Raw genomic sequence first — 22,415 nt, 5'->3', positions numbered from 1 at the left:
CACCCCCTCTCAATCTGCTACACCTCAGCTGAGTCCTCGAGAGCCTAGAAAATCTGGAGCCCACCTGCCTAGTCTCACTCCTCTCTTCCCCAGGCTGCTGGGCATCAACCACTCTGCCCTTTTGTTCTCTTCTTGAAACACATCAAGGTTGATCCTGTCTCAGTGCCTTTGCTCAAGTTTTTTATACTGCCTAACATGCTCCTCATAGGTCTGGTTCCTTTTAATCCAGATTTTAGTGTAACTGCTGCCTCCTCAGAGAGGCCTCTTCTATCTTTTTTTTCTTTTTTTTTTTTGGTGAGGAAGATGGGTCCTGAGCTAACATCTGTGCCAATCTTCCTCTGTTTTGTATGTGGGACGCTGCCACAGCATGGCTTGATGAGCTGTGCTAGGTCTGCACCTGGGATCCAAACCTGTGAACCCAGGGCCACCAAAGCGGAACATGCAAACTTAACCACTATGCCACCAGGCCAGACCAAGTATCTTTTTATTTTAAATACTCACTGCTCCTCCCTCCTTATACTCTATTATAATATCCTGTTGCAGGCTTCATAGCTCTTATCATATTATTAATTTCTTCACTTGCTTTCTCTCCATTTCATGAGGATAAAAACCATGCCAATCTTGCTCACTATTACAACTCCACTGCCTAGCTCAGTATCTGGCACAGAACAGCATTCAATAAATATTTAGATAAATGGATTTGTAAAGTAAGAGGACAAACAGTAATCAAAAGTGCCTGGGGTAAGGATATTCTAAGGCCATAGTTCCCAAACCTCACTCTGCCTCAGAACCACTGCACTGGACATCCTGAATCACAGTTACTAGGTACGGAACTGGGAACCGGCATCTGTAGCAAGCACCCCAGATACAGCTGGCCCCCAGACTAAAGCTTCAGAAATAGCACTTCCAGACAGAGTCTAGAGCCCTGCCCCAGAGTGTCACACGGCCCAAGTCTCCAGGGACGCAGGGCAGCCTACTCTGCTGGTGGAGCTTTTACGTGGTGAGAAGGCCAGCTCCAGAGGCCAATCAGTCACGACCCAAGCACACTGCTACCTCCTGGGCACATGCTCAGAGACGGCCCTCCAATGAACTGAGCCAACAGGCCACCCTCACTCAGAAGGAGAGCAGTGGTGCCAGGGGAGTGGAGAGCAGGCTTCAGGGCTGCAGCCAAAGTCACCCCAAGGAGCTGCCTCCACACCTCAGATGTTGACATAACTTACTGTCAAGAGTCTCTCCCCAGGGGCAGGCCAGTGACCATGCAGTTAAGTTCGCATGCTCAGCTTCAGCGGCCCAAGGTTTTGCCAGTTTGGATCCTGGGCACAGACGTAGCACGGCTCATCAGGCCATGCTGAGGCAACGTCCCACACAGTAGAACTAGGACCTACAACTAGAATATATAACTATGTACTGGGGGGATTTGGGGAGAAGGAAAAAAAAAGAAGAGGAAGATTAGCAACGGATGTTAGCTCAGGGCCAATCTTTAGGGAAAAAAGAGTCTTTCTCCAAACTCAGTATTCCATAGCTACCTCTTATCTGCCAGACGAAGTAGAAAAAAACAGCTACTGTGTTTAAGTAAGTCAGGCCAGCTGCTTCCAGGAAATTCTCTGTCAAACTCTCTGTACTTTAGTATGCTGACTCAACAAGATGAAACCAGCAGTGTGAATATATACACACATTATTCAGTGTAAGAGCTGTTTATACTGATACCGCAACCTCAGGCCCCTCAAGCTTTCCTGTCACCAGGGTGACAGACAGTGATGTACTTGAAGCTCCATTGATTTGGGAATTTTTTTTCTGGCCTTTTTCCACCGAAGCACAGATCAGAATCTAACTGAAGTATCTTTCCCCACTTAAGTTTTACATACAGGACTTAAAATCTGGTAACCATCTAACAATGAAATAGCCCACTTAAAAAATCTGCCACTAAGAGAGTGTACCTGTCACAGCATCTTCAGTGGTCAAATCAGGGGTGTCTCCAGTCCACTGGGGGACTTCCCACAAAAACAATCCCTCTTTGTTATAAATCAAGACTCTCACGATTTTCTTTCTCTCTCATCACTGTTAATCATCGTAGTTTGGTAGGTTATGCTGAATAAAACATTTTAAGTAACAGAACAAATAGGAGAATTCATTGCAAGGGAGAGGGCAGGCTGTGGGCCAGGGTCTCATGCACAAAGCAGATTCTTTTGAAACTTAGCTGAAACTAATTTCTATCATTACCCTTGTACCACACTCTCCTATCTTTCTGTCTCCCTCCCTATTATGTCAGACATAATTTTTTGTTGTTTTTTAAAAAACCATACTTTAGCAGGATATATATTATGATATTAATGTGAGTTCAAAGTATTCTGGCTGCAGAAGAAAGTACCAGATACGCCATCTTAGAAGCCATGTTGGCAATATAATGAACATCTTATTAGTATGTCCATATTTGTGGATGGGGAAATTCCTTTTCAGTAAGTTATTATTGAAAAAACTGAGACTACTATAATCACATTTTATCTCCACTTATTTATAAGACTCTAGGTGGCATCTGGAACCTAACCTCTTTTGCTGTTAAGAAGCTGAAGCTAAAGAAGTCTATGTCCTTTCCATTCTCTAAACTACCTCCCTCTCTCCTCACTTAAAACTGACCCATTTGACTCTAAAAACCTGAATTAGACCAAAATATCAGGAAAGGAGCACCCATACCCAACATCTGATTGGTCACATGTTAAAAAATGTGTGTGTGTCTGTGCATGCACAAGAGTATGCATGCACATGCATGCACCAAATATACACAGGACAACAAAGCACGATAATTAAGTATCTGATCATTTAACCTCATTAGCACTTTTGATTCTGCTCGGCTTTACAAGGCATACCAAGGACAACTCAGTATATGTTTTATCTATAACATTCAGTATTCAACTTCCAGATACTTTTTATTTTAGAGATCACATTCGAAATCACCTAATCCCCTTTAGGAGGATCCAAGCTCTGAAGCCATTCTTCCTTTCTATGTATTCCCATTATACTTTCTAATGCTGGATTCCACGACAACATTCGGTGCCACAGCTGGGAGCACAGCAACACAGTTGGTACACATTCACATCACACACAACCAATAGGGGAATAAGGGGTAGAGGAGGATGACACCCATACAAATCTACTCCCCCGGGACTGCTGTTAGCCTATCGTTGCTCCTAATCTAAAATACAAATAAAGATTTCTCTTTACACAGTATACTTGATAGTCAAAGATAACTGATGTTGAAGACAGAGATACATGAATTAACTACAGCTCCCAGATAGCGCTTGTCAGACCCTGAGGAACTGACCAGGTGACTTTTTTTCCAACTAAATTTTACCTTTGCAAAATTTTGATTGTGGCTGTCCCTTTTAACCAGTTCACAAGATTGACATCTTTGAGAGCAACAGTCCTGGTGTGTTAAAGAGACTAATAACCAAGATGAAAAATATTCCAAAAGAACTTTAGAAAACAGTGTGCCTTTAAGAGTCCTCCCAGGAAAACAAGACATGTTATCCTTTAAAAACTACCAGCTTCCCCAGAGACTTACAGCAGTAAAAAGATTCACGGCCATGCTTTTACAGAAAGATAACAGACCATCCAGAACATTTTACAAACTGAAACTTGAAAAAAGCAAATACAAACTGAAGGCAAGGAAGTAAATTACAAGGAAAATCCTAAGAAGAAAGACTGTGCCAATAGGGAGGCCAAATAAGGGTTGGAAAGACAAAGGAACTTTAACACTCACCAAACCCCACGAGATGCAAGAGGAAAGTCTAAGCAAGTTAGGTAACATGGATCCCATAATAGAAGAAACAAAGGACAGACAACTACGTTGTATAGAACGGAATTTTAAATTTCTTCTTTGCTTCAGTTTGTAGCCAAAAAGGTAACTAAGAACAGGATCTCTTTGGTTAAAAGAATTATGTAAAGAGAATAATAGGAAATGCTTTTAATTAATCTGCCAGATAACAACAGGAATGGCTCCTAGCCTATCTGTGTCTTTATAGTTAAAGTGGCTTTCTTATAGACAGCATATAGTTGGCTCTTGCTTTTTCAACTGATCTGACAATCTCAGTCTTCTAATTGGTATGTTTACATCATTTACATTTAATGTGATTATTGATATAATTGGATTAAAGTCTACCATCTTGCTAATTGTTTCCTATTGTCCTATCTGTTCTCTGTTCCTCTTTTCCTGATTTTGGATTGAGTATTTTTTAGAATCCCTTTCTATCTCCACTATTGGCTTATTACTTACACTTCTTTTTCAAATTTTTTAGTGCTTTCCCTATGTTTACTACCTAAATCTTTAATTACTCACAGTCTACTTTTGAATACTGTTATAATTTTACATGCAGTATAAGAATCTTAGAAGAGTATGTTCCTAATTCTTCCTTCCTAACCTTTGCACGTCCATTGTCATATATTTTACTTTCATATAAACTATAAACCCCAAACACATTGCTACAATTTGTATTTTCATCTGTCAATTAACTTTTAGAGTAATTAAAAATAAGGGGGGAGGGGCCAGCCCCATGGCCGAGTGGTGAAGTTTGCCTGCTCCACTTTGGTGGCCCAAGGTTTCACCGGTTTGGATCCTGGGCACGGACCTAACAACACTTATCAAGCCATGCTGAGGCGGCATCCCACATAGCAGAGCAAGAAGGACCTACAACTAGAATATACAACTATGTACTGGGGGGCTTTGGGGAGAAGGAAAAAAAGAGAAGTTTGGCAACAGATGTTAGCTCAGGTGCCAATCTTTCAAATAAATAAATAAATAAGAGGGGGAAACGTCTTTTATATTTATCTTCATTTTAACCATTTCTGGAGATCTACATTTCTTTATGTAGATCCCAGTTTCTGTCTGAGAGGGTTTTTCCCCTAGTACTTGCCAGATGTCACTTTATTATCCTCTGGATTGCATACCTTCTGATAATATGTCTGCTATAATTCGTACCTTTGTTCTTCTGTATATGTCTTTTTTTCCTCTACTTCAAGATTTTCTCTTTCTCTTGGGTTTTTAGCAGGTTCATATGATCTGTCTAGGAGTGTGTATGTGTTTGCCTGGTTAGGGTACTCTGGTCTTCCTGCATGTAGATCTGACATCTTTCACTATTTTGGGAAAATTCCTGGCCAATAGCTCTTCAAATATGTCTTCTGCCCCATTCTCTCTCTCTTCCCTTTCTAGGATTCTAATTACATGTAGTACGTGTGGGAAGCAGAACAATGCTCCCCACCACAAGGACGTCCATGTCCTAACCCCTGGAACCTGGGAATATGTTGGGTTACAGGGCACGGGGGAACTAAGGTTCTAGTCAATTGGCCTCAAGATCGGGAGACTATCTTGGATTCACATAGTTATTTTAAATTCTCTATCTGATAATTTCAATATCTGGGTCATATCTGAGTCTGGATCTTGGATTGCTTTGTCTCTTGACAGTGGGTTATTTTTCTTGTTTTTTAATGTGTTTCATAATTTTAGGTTGAAAGCCAGATATCATCTTTAGGACAGTAGACACTGCTAAATAGTATTTACAGGCCATTTGGACAGACACAGACAGATACACACACACACACACACACATTCACACAATTCCACAGCAGCGCTATTTAGGTCAGATTCCAGATCCCAGGGCACAGGTCAGCAATCTCATTTAGTCGTCCACTTAGTAATATACATATAACTTCACACAGGCAAGAAAGAACACGAGTGATAATTTTTTAAAGTGAGAAAACAAGAGAAGAAGGGAGGGAAAAAAAGTAGGACAGGGCACTGAGAAATAGAAATATTTTATGTGGAACAGACACTACACTACGCCATAAACCTGTGGTTCCTAAACCTGCATGATCACTGGGATCACCTGGGAAGGTTTTTAAACACAGATCCCTAGACCTCGGCCCAATTGAATCTGAACCCTGGAGGGCCTGGCCTGGGAATCTTTATTTTTATGTGTTCAGTAGGAAATTCTGATGACCGGCCAGGATGCACCACCACAGCCACTCACTCTTGGCCTTCACCATACTTTACCTCAGTCTACTCATTGTTTTTCCTTTTTTCAGATACAAAGAGAGCCCTTCCCAACACTGAAGACAAAAACATGCAAGTCACACTGAGCTCTAGTTATGGTGTCCATAGCGCCCCAAGGCACTCCTTCTCTGCTCAAGGATCAGTGCTGGACTGCGGCTCAGCTTCTCAGCATGGCCTACAGACACAGAGTAAGCTACAGCTGCAGAAACGGCTTTTCCTACAGAGGAAAAACACAAGAAAAGGTGACATCCTTTGACCAATTATTTATTATCAATGCTTATTGACTCACTGCATCTCTCCCAGCTGCTCACCGTCATTGACCAAACAGAAAAGATAAAAAGATTTTAATTAACTTTAATCCATGTATTCCCTCTCTTTCAGTTTTTTTAACGAGCTCATTCATGCAGTGGACATAAGGTACAGTGGGACCATATACTGTGCTTTACAAAGAGGAGGAAAAAGCTGAAAAATATGGTTGCTTCCTGAGAGCTGCACGGGGAAGGAGAAAGCAGGGTGGAACAAAAGAGAACACAGCCCAAGAGTCTTGCTCTCTGGGCCACAGTTTTTCTGTTATGTGATACAGTGCACACCTGGGCCATCAGGACTGCTGTCATTACTGGAGCTCTAGAACTTCAGGACACTATTCTTGTTTCCGGTTTGTTTTTTGTTTCACTTGGGAAACACCCTTTTTTGTTTCCCAAGTGAAATACCTTATTGTTAGTTATGATTATTAAGGTAACATGTAGTTAATTTTTAAAAATCAGACAATGAGCAAAGTATAAAAAATAAAGTAAAAATTGCTCACCCAGTGATAACCATCTAAGTATTTATTCTTCCAAACTTCTTTTTATATGTATAGACTTCTGTTTATGCCGGTGGGACCAAACTATACATACTGCTTTTTTAGCTAGATCTTTTCACCATATCAACCATCTTTTTAGAACAATAAATAAAAATATATCTATGTCATTACTTTAACAGCTACATAAAGCAACAGTGTTTTTATGGTTATATCCTAATTTATTTTATCTATGGCATATTGATGAGTTTCTTAAAGCTGTTCCCAATATATTTCTATCATACAATGCTGAATTCCACATCTTTATATATTTAAATTTGGGGGAATTTAACTGATTATTTATTGAGGATAAATTTCTAGAAGCAGAATTTCTGGGTCAAACAGCTTACACTTTTTTGAAGAAGAAGAAGATTAGCCCTGAGCTAACATCTGCCACCAGTCTTCCTCTTTTTGCTGAGGAAGATTGGCCCTGAACTAACATCCATGCCCATCTTCCTCTATTTTATATGTGGGACGCCTGCCACAGCATGGCCTGTCAAGTGGTGCATAGGTCTGCACCCAGGATCCAAACTGGTGAACCCCAGGCCGCCAAAGCAGAACATGCAAATCTAATCACTGCACAACTGGGCCAGTCCCCACATTTTTTGTATATATTGCTAAATGATCCTTCACAAAAGGCATATGAGAGAATTGGTTTCCCCATATGCTTACTAAAAGTTCTGTAGTCTCACTAAAATGTCTGGAATTTTGCATGATTCCTCATTCCTAGGGTTTATGTTTTCCTTATTTCTAGAAAATTTTTATCCACTGCCACTTTGAATTTTGCCCTACCCTCTTTCTCTTTATGCTCTTCTCCTGGGGCTCTTATTAGACTTGTATTAGAGCTCATTCTATTGGTTATATCTCTTAACCTCTCATTCTCATTCATATTTTCCATCAATTTATCCTCCTCTGCAAACTGCGTGATATTTCTCAGGTCTACTTTCCATTTTATCAATTATTAATTCATTGGAAGTAACTAATCCATCTTTTTTTTTTTAGCTTCTTGAGCATTAAACCTTTTGAAATTTGTATTTGGGTCTCCTTCAAACTGCCTATTCTTTATTCCTAGTGTCCAGTTATTTTACTATGGCTTCTATTCCTTCTTTGACCTGTAATCTTGTTTTTAAAACTCTTGCAATTCTTTCAGATTATTCTACTGTGCCTAGTTCTAGAAGTGTTAATTTTGCCATTTGTGGGGTCTGCTGGCTCTCCACTATGGTTTTCCTCATACGGTTTTAATGTTCAATTATGAGCTCATGGTTCATGGGGGTTGTTGTGTGATAGGCTACACTTCCTGGTTGTGCAAGTGTTCCAAGTGGCTAGCCAGGCACACATTAGTACTTTGTTGCACTTCTGGGTGCAAATAGCAGACAATACGGTTGAAGGACCATTCTGAGAAGGTTAAGAGTGTAGGGAAATTTTTATCCTAGAGAGAGGCAGGATATTTTAACAACTAAGAGCACAGATCCTGACCCTTACTCCTGGATTCAAGCCCTAGTTCTACCACTTTCTAGCTGTGTGATCATGGGTGAACTACCTTCTCTGTACCTCAGTTTCATCATTTGTAAAGTGGACACGATAAACAGCGCCTGTGTCCTAGGGGAACTGTGAGGATTAAATGAGTCAATAAAGTAAGACATGTACAGTGCTTAGAATGGCTTCTTGCACATCATATGTGCTATGTGTTATATGTTACCATTATTATTAGTTTCACAAAGTTTCCAGAAAGCACCAAGGAAAGGTCTGACAGAGAAGGAGTGAGAGGCTGGGCCAGAGGAAAAGAAAGCTGGAGCCGCGTATAGAGAAGGCAGAAGAGGAGAGCTCACAGAGGAAATTGGAAGCAACCAGGAGCAACAGAAAACGTATAACTTTGACTGACCTCCAGGTTCCAAATGGAACACGGGGCCTGCCAAGGAGGAATCACCCAGGTTTATCCCTGGAGGTCTCTTGGGTGGTGCTGCCCTGGCAGAGGGACCGTGGCGTTTGGGCGGTTGTGGCAGACTCAGAGCTCTCTCCTCAGGCCTGTGGGACACACAATTTCTCTCCCTCCTCCTCACTGCCATCCAGATTCAGTGACTTCACTAAAGCCGTGTCTCCCTAGCCGGCTGGGCAGGAGCCGCTGCAGGGTCCGCTCCTTCTTACAATGTCCAGTCTCGACCCAATCACACGTGAGAGGGCTCAGATCAAGGCCATCTCTTCTCCAGATGGAGGCCTGCTCCGGGAAACCACCGAGCCTATTGTGAAACATCCCCAACACCCCACAGACATCCCGCAGCAGCACACAAACATGATGCATCTCAACAGAGCGCCAGAGTGAATTAAAAACCACAGAGGGTCAAGAAAACCGAACAAGGAATCAATGATCTTGGCATGGTTTCATTAAGAAAAACGAAAAATCTCAAAGTAATGATGATTGCCTGATCATGCTTTAAATTCAATTATCTAAACATCTTGAAATTATTATTCAAGGGGTTATTCAGGGCACAGGCTTTGAAGCCTATGTAATCTTTGCCAAGTTATTTAATTTTGCTCAGCCGCAGTTCCCTCATCTTTGTGAATGGGGGTAGTAACAGTAATAACACTTAAAATGGTTTTTATGAAGTCTAAATCCATAAAATGATTTTAAGACAATGCTGGTAATCCCTCAAATATTAGCTGACATTTAATTATGTACCAGGAGCTATATAGAGAACTGCAAAGTACTTAACAACAAAAATGGAATCGAAGAAATTTGAGAATAAATTTCATTTATAAATAATCCACAATAGAAAAAAATGTGAATTTTTGGAAGCAGCAATTCATATCAAGAATTTTACAAAAGGCTCTTTGACACAGTTATCTCCTTCCCATAAACTCATCCCAAAAAATAATTGAACAGAAGAAAACAGTTATATGCAAAAAGACACCAATTACAATGTTATTTATAACAGCAAAGAGCTGGAAACCTGAAGTGTTCGCCAAGAAGAGAATAGCTATGTAAACTTGATGAAATATTACAGGCATTAAAATAATGACTACTAAAAAACTATGTATAAGCATAGCATTCTTTATTTTAAACATATCACATGAAAATGAATAATAAATATTTGTACATATACTATTAAAATAAGTAAAAATGGGGGCCGGCCCGGTGGCGCAGCAGTTAAGTTTGCACGTTCCGCTTCTCGGCAGCCCGGGGTTCGCTGGTTCGGATCCCGGGTGCGGACATGGCACTGCTTGGCAGCCATGCTGTGGTAGGCGTCCCACATATAAACTAGAGGAAGATGGGTACGGATGTTAGCTCAGAGCCAGGCTTCCTCAGCAAAAAGAGGAGGACTGGCAGTAGTTAGCTGAGGGCTAATCTTCCTCAAAAACAACAACAACGACAACAAAAAATAAGTAAAAATGTAGAGTGCTAGAAGCAAGTAAAAATTGTGTTGGGTTTTAACTGATTTCTTTCTTTCTCCCATGTAATTATTGCTCCTTACCTTCCCCCAAAGCAAAGAAAGTCAGTGTCTTAGTCTGATCAAGAGATTATTTATATCATTATGCAAAAAGTTTGTAAATGCTATCTGGCCAAGGGTATACTACAAATAAAAAAATGATTATAAATATACTTTATTATTTGTTTAAAAAAACTATTTCAAGGGGCCAGCCCAATGGCGTACCAATTGAGTTCATGTACTCTGCTTTGGCAGCCCGGGGTTTGCCAGTTCAGATCCCGGGTGCAGAGCTATGCACAGCGCATCAAGCCATGCTGTGGCAGGCGTCCCACATATAAGGTAGAGGAAGACGGGCACAGATATTAGCTCAGAGTCAGTCTTCCTCAGCAAAAAGAAGAGGATTGGCAGCAGATGTTAGCTCAGGGCTAATCTTCCTCAAAAAAAAAAAGAAAGAAATTTAACCATTACCCACCATTTTCCCAATACTAAGCACCCTTGTGCATGCAGGCTCACAGGACGAGCAATTAAGAATTTTAATCAAAATGGGGAAAAAAACCTATCTGATTTCTTCTTACCACCACTAGGAAAGTAACAATGTCCCTGAATATCTGAGAGCATTGCTCCATTTTGTTTAGGTACGATTCAGATGTGTTTTCATTATGACACTGATTTCTGGAAAGAGTTGGTTTAAAAAAAAAATTGCCAGAGAACAAAAAAGTGTGATATTGATGAATTAAATCCATTTTAAAGAAGAGCAGAGGTACAAAAGTAATTTGACTCATTTTACCAAAAGCATTCAACAGTTCCCCACCACTATTAAGAAATGAAAGCAAATCCATGAGGCTGGTGGTGGCATGTGGTTAAGTTCGTGTGCTCCACTTTAGCACCCCAGAGTTCATGGGTTTGGGTCCTGGGTGTGGACTTACACACCATCATCAAGCCATGGTGTGGCAGTGTCCAACATACAAAATACAGGAAGGTTGGCACAGATGTTAGCTCAGGGACGATCCTCCTCAAGCAAAAGGAGGAAGACTGGCAACAGATGTTACCTCAGGGCCAATCTTCCTCACAGAAAAAGAAGGAAAAGCAAATTCAAATTTCTTCAGCATCCCTGCCTGCCCCAACACTTACCACCCAAAGCTGTAGCATCAGGAATGATCCTAGAAATCTAAGGGTCAAATTCATGTTTTTGTCTGAATCCTTAAATCTGCTGTCTAAGCAAACCCTTAAAGGGGGCTCTCTTTCATAAGAAAGAGCGAGAGAGAGAACAAGGGAGAGAGGGAGGGAGGGAAAACAAGATGGGAATAAAGAACTCCTCAGTGTAAAAAAGGCCAATGCTAGTTGGAGGGTTCCAAAAAAGGCACTGTAAAGCTCTGTGAACCTGGGGGTAGAGGACACCAACAAAATTCACGCTTCCAAAGAAGAATTTAAATAGTCTTTTTTAAAGGATTTATCTTATTCTGATTTTTTTTCCCCCCAAATCTCTCTTTAATCTATGCAGGTAAATTTCCCAGCTACTCAGAGAGTCAGTGCTGGCTAGGTGACAAGCAGCTTTTTTGCTACTGGTATCAGAAACATCATGGCCACAAGAACGTGAGGGAACCCAGCTTGCAGCCAGAGGGCTGTGCCTGGTGGTTTCCAATACAATTTGCTCCTCCTCCCACTCAAAAACTTTGAGCCCCTTCCTCACTAATGAAATGTCAATTTGCTGTAACTTTCTATTAAACTCTCTAGTATCTGCCCAACTCTGTTTAAGCTGATCACTATCAGCATGAGAAAATTATGTTATTTTAGTTACACTTAATTTGATTCCAGGAATTTTTCTGAAATGATACAGGAGGTTCAAATTAAGCAGGAATTGAATTAGCAGAAAGAAGTTATGTAGTAAGTTTATTAAAATTCACGATGGGGCCGGCCCCGTGGCCGAGTGGTTAAGTTCGCACGCTCCGCTTCTGCGGCCCAGGGTTTCGCCAGTTCAGATCCTGGGCATGGACATGGCACTGCTCATCAGGCCATGCTGGGGCGGCATCCCACATGCCACACCTAGAAGGACCTACAACTAGAATATACAACTATGTACTGGAGGGCTTTGGGGAGAAGAAGGAAAAAAAGAAGACAACTGGCAACAGATGTTAGCTCAGGTGCCAATCTTTAACCACAACAAAACATTCATCATGAATTTTAAAAATTACCTTGAATGAAAAGCATCTTATGAAACATATATCCCCAATCTGACCTCGGATTGTTTCTCCTTAGCATACTTGTTCTCAATGAATAATTCAGATAAAGTGTTAACAGGATTCACTTTTGTAACACAAAAAAATACATGAAGAGACTCCAACAACAGCCTCTTCCAGTCAGCTCCTGTGAGGCCGCACAAAGGATTTTAGCTGAGTCTACAGCAAATGCACGTATGTTTTAGCAACAATGGTTTCCCAAAAGGTAAGGTGAACTGTACAGCACAAACACCACAAAAAGATCCTGGTGACCACAGCTATTGGGGCTCTCTCGTGGAAGTCATAAAGCCCCTGAAACTAGCTCAGCCCCCCACATCTCTTAACACACAGCAAGATTCACACAGATGTGTAATGTACGAAGAAAGACACGCAGAGTCTGAAGTTGGTAACTTTCCTTCTTTCTGCAACTGCTCAGATTTTTTCCATATAAATCAACTAGAAAATTTTTACAGCTTCACAAGACACCTTCCTCTCTGATCTCTCACATTATGTCTATTAACCTCCCCAAAACGAATATTATGCCCTGAAAAGCTATGGCAAGAGTTTTAGCATCACTGCCCCATCTAACTGTGACACTGTTGACCCTTTAATAACCACAGGCTCCATTTCCTCCTCAGTAGGTGTATGGAGAAAGCTTCCAGAGAAAAGGAGGAAACAAATTACCTAACATCGTTAAGCATGTTCCCCTTGGATCCGCATCCAAACGAGCTATTCTTGATGGGGTGGCAGTGAAGTAGCTCACTGCCCCACATCTCTAATACACAGGCCATCTCACTAAGAGGTCCTTGCCTATGTTAAATTGCTCGTGTAATCTCTGAAGGCAGGGTCCATATCTTCTGCACCATTCATGTTGCACAAAGCCTAGGGGGATTATTTCTCCCCTAAAATATCTTAAGACTATGAAGCCTGAAAAGAATCTTATCTGAAAATTCTGTTGACCTCTTTAGCACCAATTAAGGTTGTTTTTTTATTTTGAGGAAGTTTAGCCCTGAGCTAACATCCGCCTCCAATTCTCCTCTTTTTGCTGAGGAAGACTGGCCCTGAGCTAAAATCTCTGCCCATCTTCCTCTATCTTACATGTGGGATGCCTGCCACAGCATGGTTTGATAAACGGTGTGTAGGTCCGTGCCTGGGATCTGAATCAGAGAACCTCAGGCCGCCAAAGCAGAGTGTGTGAACTTAACCATGATGCCACCGGGCTGGCCTAATCAAGGTTTTATATCTAGGAGTTGCTTCATAAATACCTAAATAAATAAAAGCTTAACATTTAATATTACTCTACCAGAATTATCAGAATTTTTTCTGGGTACTCAGTTTTGTAGGTACCTCTGTTGACGGCAACTGCCTTCGGTCAGCAAGCTGAAGGTTCCCTATCTCCGCATTGCCAACACACTGTCAGAGCAGCTTGGGAGGGAGGCACTCAACACCGATGCATCACGCTATACTATAATTAGTCTAGTGAACGTATACAGAATACTCATGCACTCTTTTCTCCCGCTCCCTCTGTTCCAGTAAGTATAATTATGCAGTCTGAAAGGGAAAATTACATTGGAAATATTTCCAAAGAACACAAGGGTAGGATAATTAGAGGACTAGGAACGGAAAGGGAGCCCAATCCTGCTTCAGTCCATGGTGAGCCAGCATGGCTGATGTCAGGGGGACGAATAAGATTTCGGAAATGGAAGTCTATTACTCCTTATGATCTGGCACAATCTGACAATGACATTAATTAAAAGTTGAAAATGCCGTTCCTTTTTCTTTAGCTAGTCTGGGAGGGGAGGCAGGAGACAGGGGAGAGGCTGGAGGGTGAGGAGCAAGAAAGGGCATCCTAATTCTTCGAACAGATTTCCAGCTACTCTCTCCCCACTAGGAGGCTAAAGCTGCTCTAGAGCAGACTTTCCATGTTTCCTTCACCACTTTCTCCCCTCTCTGCAAAGAAGGAGAATGCCAGCAACAGAGGCGTTTGTAGAGCGAGGAGCTGGGAATGGGAGAGCCAGAGTAGCAGATGGGACAGGAGCTGGAGGCGGCCAGATCCAGGACAGGGTCAAAGACAGATGGCCAAGGCAGGGAAGGCTCTCAAAAGAAGTGATGGATCTTGAAGTCATAGCAACATTGAGAATAGAACGCAAGAGGCATTGAAAAGATGAGTTCCTGCACACAGCCCATCAGGGCCAACCAACAACACAAGAAAATGGAATAAATGCTCAGACAAAATACTAGGAGCCAAGAGCTCTCTAGGAAGGAGGGAGTAGGGTAAAGTAAGCAAAATAATACATTGGCACATGGGTATCAAGAAAGAAGCTTGAGGGGCCAGCCCAGTGGCACAGTGGTTAAGTGCACACGTTCTGCTTCGGCGGCCCAGGGTTCACTGGTTTGGATGCCAGGTGTGGACATGGCACCGCTTGGCACACCATGCTGTGGTAGGCGTGCCACATATAAAGTAGAGGAAGATGGGCATGAGTGTTAGCTCAGGGGTAATCTTCCTCAAAAAGAAAAAAAAAAGAAAGGAGCTTGATAACTGAGACAGCTTCAGTCTAAACTCTGAACTTGGAGATGGTTCCTTGTGAGGCAAGTACTACATTGACAAGATCTATTTAAGGGCCTTGCAGGTGTAACATGATTTTGGAAATACCTGTAATGGAGTACATGTGGGTGAGCAGAAACACCACCTTTCAGAAGGCAAATTCTAGCACTTTGCTTTCTCTCTTTTCCTCTTCTGTCTCCCTCAAGTAGTAACAGAGGCTGGAGAGAGAGGAGGAAAAGACAGCAAAAATCGAGAACAAAATAATAGGGAGGGGTCGGCTCCGTGGCCGAGTGGTTAAGTTTGCGTGCTCTGCTTCAGCGGCCCAGGGTTTCGCCGGTTGAGATCCTGGGCGTGGAGATGGCACCACTCATCAGGCCATGCTGAGGCAGCATCCCACACAGCACAACCAGAAGGACCACAACCACAATATACAACTATGTACTCGGCCGGGGGGCTTTGGGGAGAGGAAAAGAAAAGAAGATTGGCAACAGATGTTAGCTCAGGTGCCAATCTTTAAAATAATAACAATAATAGGGAGAATAATTTCAATTCCATTTATCTCCCATGCCAAGCCCTATTTTGTATGCATTTCCTAATATCTATTTAAGGCAACCTAGCCCTTCAGTGCCTGAATCTTCATTAGCCACATGGCTGAAAACTAGACAAAAGGTTTCTTTGCTTTGTTACCATGTTCAAAGAAGCCAGGATTCATGATTATGGTGACCACAGCAACACAGATAAACAGAGAAGGAGAATTCTCCTAACATTTCAGCATTTTGAATAACCAGCTTCCAATTCTTGCATTTTTCCTCTAATATTAGTTGATTTGAATAATACTGAGTTATTCACCATGTAATTTTCTTGCTGGTTCAAAATAAAATCAGCACAAAATGCTATTAGCTTGTTTAAAACACTAAGATCAGTGAGGAGAGGATGTGACCTCTTATTTTCCCATTATAAAACAAAAGGCAAGGGGAAGAACTTTCTATCCTGTGAGATATTGATTTTCCACTTTGTGGGTTTGTAAATTACTGGCTTTCACAGTGCAATCAATGTCACTGATTCAATGTAGATGAAATAAATGAGATAAAATATAAAATCTATTCACTTTCATTAAGCCTCAGTTTCCATTAGTCTTGTCCCTGACATTATTCTTATAAAGGTTTAAGCAGACAAATACCATGGCTGAAGGCAAAACACTGGCTAATATATATTAGCCAACATATTTTAATATTATCCCAATTGAGGAAATAAAACTGAGTATATATGCAATGATCAAGCTAACAGTGCCTTGCTGCAACATTTAAAACTGTCATTTTTCTAATAAAGAACTCTGAAATTCTTTAAGAGGAGTAAGGAGGTAATCTACAACACCAAATGGACTTCATATATTCATATGGACAGAAGGAACCTGGAAGAGTCATCTACATCTCCCTTGTTTCTAGATAAGACTATATAAGTTGTGTACAGAAAAAATATTTTTTTTTTTTGAGGAAGATTAGCCCTGAGCTAACTACTGCCAATCCTCCTCTTTTTGCTGAGGAAGACTGGCCCTGAGCTCACATCCATGCCCATCTTCCTCTACTTTATACGTGGGACGCCTACCACAGCATGGCTTTTGCCAAGCGTTGCCATGTCCACATCCAGGATCCGAACTAGCGAACCCCAGGCTGCCGAGAAGCAGAACGTGTGAACCTAACCACTGTACCAGCGGGCCGGCCCCAGAAAAAAAGTATTTTTGCTAATTGTTAAAACTTCTGGGGGCTGGCCCTGTGGCCAAGTGATTAAGTTTGCATGGTCCGCTTCAGCAGCCCAGGGTTCACTGGTTCAGATCCTGGGCACAGATCTACACACCACTCATCAAGCCATGCCGTGGCAGCATCCCACACAGAAGAACTAGAATGACTTACAACTAGGATATACAACTACATACTGGGGATTTGGGGTGAAAAAAAAAAGAGGAAGATTGGCAACAGGTGTTAGCTCAGGGCCAATCTTCCCCACCAAAAAGCATTAAAAAAAAAAAAAAAAAACTTCTGGGAAAAGCAGTATCCTAAAGCACCCCATGATAAGCAGGCTCCAAGATGACCAATGACCCCTGCCTCCCAGTATTCACATCCCTGTGTAAGCTTCTCCCACAATGAATAGGGCCAACTTGTGTAAACAGTAGGATGTAGCAGAAATGACAGTGAGACTTCCAAGGCTGGGTCATAAGAGACACTGCCATTTCTGTCTTAATCTCTTTTGAATCACTTGCCCTGGAGAAAGCCAGCTAACACATCTCAAGGAAACTCAAGCAGTCCTATGGAGAGATTCATGTGGTGAGGAACTGAGGCCTCCTGCCAACAGCCATGTGAGTGAGCCAACCTGGAAGGAGATCCCCTAGCCCCACTCAAGCCTTCAGGTGACTGCAGCTCCGGCCAGCGTCCTGACTGAGAGAGCTTATGAGAGACTGTGAGCCAGAAACACCCAGCTAAACTGCTCCCAAACTCCCCATCTACAGAAACTGTGAGCTAATACATGCTCATTGCTTTAAGCTGCTATGTGCTCAGGTCCACCACTTAGACACATTGCATAGACTCTGTCTTACTTTTCTCATCTACAGAATGAGGACAACAACATTTACCTGGCAGGGCTATTGTATTAAAGGAGAAAATGTATAAAAAGTGCCAAACACTGCCTTAGCCATAGTCAGTGTTAAATAACTGTAATGTCCTGTGAGTATCATTATTGGTTAACTTTCTTTTACTGATCATCACATAACTACAAACTAGTGAGACTTTTTTCTAGAAGTCACAAATGGCATCTCAGTACTCACTGAGAAACCACAAAATAATTTTTCCTCACAGTGGCAAATTTTACTTACTCTTCCTGTAAGAAATAAAAAAAATCAAAATCCTTTAAACTTTTCTCCTAGATGTAGTTCTGTTAACTCCTGAGAGTAAATCTCCTGTTTATGCTCTTCGACTTCCTCAGAAGTCTAATGAATCTCAAACCCCAAACGATTAATAGGCCTTAAAATAAGTTTACCAGTTTGCCTTCTTTCCATCAGCTGTAAAATTAATGAAATCAGAAAATGTAGCTACTCAACTGACAAAATGTGATTTGCCCTGATCAGTGGCTATTGGAAAGAACATAAACGCCACAGCCCTAACCCTGGAGACAAGGACTGTGGGAGGGCAGTGAGGGCCTGATGGTGGCAGCATCCACCTTTACCTTATGGGATGACCTTACCCAGATCACTCAAGGTCTTGGTTCAGTGCCCAGTCGGACATTAGGAACTGCCAGCGACACTTACGTCCAGGGTACACTCTCTTAGTTTTCCTCCTACTGCTTTCGCCCCTTCTCAGCGTCTTTTGACGGCTTCTCCTCCTATATCAGGGCTCAGTCTTGGCCCTTCTCATGCTATCTTCTCCCCAGACCATTTCAGACTATTGACCTTCTTTCCCAAATTGTAATGGCTCCCATGTTTATTGCACCATCTCACCTCTCATCTGAGCCCTAGACTCAGATATCCACATGCCAAGCAGATATCCATACGCCCACCCAACATCTCCACTTAGCACTCTCACGAGTATCTCAAACTTAACATGTCCAAACTAAACTTTGACCTTCTTGCCAAATCTCCCCCTCCTCCAGTATTATCCATCTCAGAAAATGATCATTTTAGAAGCAATTAGGAACATCACTCCCCTTCTTGAAAACTTCTACTGTTTTCCCATTGTTCATAAAAACAATTCTAGAAGTCCAGCCTGCCCCATCACTGGTTCTGTGAGAATTAGAAAAGCGCCAGTTTGCTGCCATTGCTGTTTAACTGTCATAGGTACAAGTCTACGGCTTTGAATGTGAACAGTGCCCCCTGGAACAGTGCTGTGGACAAGTGGGCGGAGCAGCCCCTACGGACCTTCTTCTGTTGAGTCCCTAAAACTCCAAGACTCGCCTCTGCCTGGGGCCTTCATGTGACTGTTCCTTCTGCCCTCCGCCCCACCATCTCTAAGTTTTCCTCATTTTTCAGGTCTTCTCAAAGAAACCTCCCCTGACCACCACCACCTCCAATCCGAAGCAGGTCCTCCTGGAACTTCTCATCGTGCAGAGTACTTATTGTTTGCAGCATCTATTACACTGGGAATTAGTTAACCATATGTGCCAATCTCTAAATCCGAAGCTTTATGAGGGCAGGGACTGCATCTCCACTGTATATCTTATTATTACATATTTCTACATCTACACCCCCAATGCCTAGAGCAGCACCTAATAATCATGAATACTAAATATATCTTTGTTGATGAAAAAAAATAATAAATGGAAAAATGAAAGAACATACGGAAATGTATTCCACTAGTTCTATGCTTACTAGTCATGGAGGATCCTACTTGGACCCTAAGTTTGAGGGGAACCCAGCAGTAAGATTCTGGCTGCACATCACAATCTCCATATTTTCTTTCTCTACCTCTCTGCTTTTTCACAATGAAGATAGTTTTAGTTTATTGCTAAATTTTTTTAAACTAAGATATATTCACTGCTATAAATTCAAATGGTTCAGAAAAGTATAGCAAGACAGAAAAATCCCTTGAAATCCCACCACCTTAAGATAAACATGATTAATATTCTGGTCACCATCTTTTAATACATCTCTTTATGCCTATATACATAATTTTATATAAATGGTATGGCACTTGCACACGCTGTTCTTCTGTGTGGACCCCATCATCTTAAGTAACCAATGTGAACACGTTTCTCCATTTTCACCAGGTAATCATATATAAACACATTCACTGTATTTACAGATGTATGTGGCACATTGTCATTATTTCTTTTGTAAACATAGAATTTATTTATTTTGTAAACATAGAATTTTATTTCGTATACATATGCAATATACAGTGGGAAAATCCCCCTTTTCCATGGTATGACTATACCATAGCTTATTCAGCCTTTATCCTCCAAATGGGCATTCACTTTGCTTATGGGTTTTTGCCATTATAAACATTATTGCAATAAATATTGTTGCACATATATGCTTATTTTGTGGTGTTTTTATTTCTGTGATAATAATTTCTCATTTCCACCAGCAATGTGTATAGAAACTTTTCCTCAAAAATTCCTGCCTACAGCAGGTGCTGTCACTTCTCGTTGATTTTTCCCAATGAATGCGTGAGGAGTCATATGAAGATCAAGAAAGAATAGTCCCTGTGCACAGCGCCCTGTGCTCCATGGACAAGGCAGCATTTGTAGGGTATATACCTTTCAGAATGGATTACTGTAACATTTCTGGAAAGTAATCCAGCCGGTTTGGGGTTGAACACTGCTCTAGTCCACCATATGCTCAGGAAGAGATCTGCTGGGGTCAGGCAGACCCTCCTACATCAGTGCTCTGTCTCCCAGATCACGCTCACTACCTCTAGGGGAAAGCACCCCCTGGAAACAGTGAGCACAACTGCACCGGGGTGCCTACTTCAGAGCATGCTAGTTGAGAAGGGGGACAGAGTGGCAGGAGAGGGAAGAAGGAGGAAACCTTATGCCTCCGAGGAAAGCTTCCATCCACAACAAACAAGTCCCCAGGATTATAGTACAACTCAGGTCCAAGAGACATCCAATCTGAGCGAGCCAGAGCAGAGCAGGAGATGAGGGAACTGAGGGTGAAGGCTAGAAGCAGAAATGGAAAGAAAAATCCATCTAGAAGAATCCATTCACTATTCAGCAAAGGACATTGAGAGGGGGTACACTTCTGGAAAAGGGCTGAAAAGTTTCCACAGCTGGAGTTAAGACAGGATTCAGGGATGCTCAAGAGCTAGAAAAACCTCAGGCAAGGGGGAAGGAAGATGGACCTAGTTTTAGCAGGGAGGGTGGGAGAAAGGCTCAGAAGCTGCTCGCTTCGGGAAGTCCTTCACACTCCACGTGCTCCTTTCTCTAAACCCAACATGCTAGCTGAGTGCAAGGTCTTTGACTCCTGCAGGGGGCTCGCGTAGATTCTTCAGAGAGTGGGGCAGAGCAGGGCAGGATGCCCGCAGGGTGACCACTGCAGAGCTGGGGCGAAGCCAGAACACCCACAGCATCTATGACACACATTATCTATTCTTTCCTCCCTGTTCCTGTAACCTTTCCAAATTGTATTTACATGAAATCCATCTTTTTTATCGTTTCAAATTCATACAGCACACATCAGCTTCTATGATTAAAATCCTCTGTGCTCATTGACGCTGCTTCTTCAGCTCTTACCTGGAGAAAACTGAAGCTGGTGGGGGAGAAAACTCAAAGCATTCCCAAAGGTGCCTTCAGGGTCAGGATCCAAGAAAGAACCCTGATCACTGACACGGTGTATCCTAAGGGAATGGCAAGAATGCAAATTAAAATAAAAAGGAGAAAACACTGTCCACCATTGTTAGGCAAAAATAAAATTTGTAAGATCCAATATTAAAGGGTAAGGAGATATAAACATCTTCATACGTTTTTGATAGGCAAGTAGATTGTTATAGTTATCTGGAAAGTAACCTGGCAGTATCTATTAAACGCATGTACTTTGAGCTGTTCCTCTTATGAAACTATCCTACAAATAAAAGAATCAATATATCAGGTTGTACATTCAAATGTTTGCTGAAGGATTGTGGACAGTGACCCCCAAATTGAAAACAACCTGAATGTCCATCATTAGGATAAATCATGGCAAATTGTGGTCCCTACAGGAACACAGAGAAAGATGTGGAAAGATACATCCCAGGCTGTCAACACTGATTGCCTCAAGTAAAGCGGAATTGGGGGATGGCACAATAAATGTGTGCAGCTTAATTTGCTTTTAAACTAAAGAAGTGAAAGAGAAAATATGTTCACACACATACACACATACACACACACCCCTATTTCTGGCCAGCCTAATATAATGCTGAAAACGTCACCTTTAGGGATTAATTTTTCTATTTCCAAAAGTCTGTTGTTGAAATACAAATATTTGTGAAGTTGGTTTTCGGCCCTTACTACCTGTGGGGGATGGGGGAAGAGAGCTAATGTTTTGACTGCTTTGCAGCAGTGAGAGCAGGCCCAGAGGAACATCCTTACCTAGGACAGGTGGGTGACTAGGTGGGGAAGGTAGGAGGAAAGGCCCCCAGCTCCTGGTCTGACTGACGCGCATCTTGCTGACATTGACAATTTGTCTGGGAAGGAGAACCAAAGAAGAGGAAGAGACGCTGAGTGTGAGGTGGATGGGGCCAGAGCTCCTCGGGATGCTGCTCAGGTTTCCTTCTGGTTCTCTGGGGGGTGAGCACAACCCAGAGTTGGCCCTCTGCCAGCTGGAAGGGCAGTCCACAGGGAGCTCGAGAAGGTCACAGACTTAGCATCGGCTGAGAGAGTAGCA

The 22,415-nt window shown here is 42.0% G+C and overlaps 1 protein-coding gene across 3 annotated transcripts in view; it reads right to left on the bottom strand.

Annotated features, from left to right (window-relative positions):
- GPR176 (G protein-coupled receptor 176) overlaps positions 1-22,415 on the bottom strand; it is a 108,791-nt gene that overhangs the window by 8,840 nt on the left and 77,536 nt on the right. Inside the window, exon 2 of one of the 3 annotated variants that reach the window (XM_070272173.1) lies at positions 21,287-21,390. The exons of the other annotated variants lie outside the window; for them this stretch is intronic. The gene's annotated coding sequence lies outside the window, so the exon portion shown is untranslated. The remainder of the gene's footprint in view (positions 1-21,286; positions 21,391-22,415) is intronic. 3 annotated transcript variants of the gene reach the window in all.

Source organism: Equus caballus, chromosome 1, assembly GCF_041296265.1.
Source record: "Equus caballus isolate H_3958 breed thoroughbred chromosome 1, TB-T2T, whole genome shotgun sequence".
Lineage (NCBI taxonomy): Eukaryota > Metazoa > Chordata > Mammalia > Perissodactyla > Equidae > Equus > Equus caballus.
This window is presented reverse-complemented; position numbering and strand designations above follow the sequence as displayed.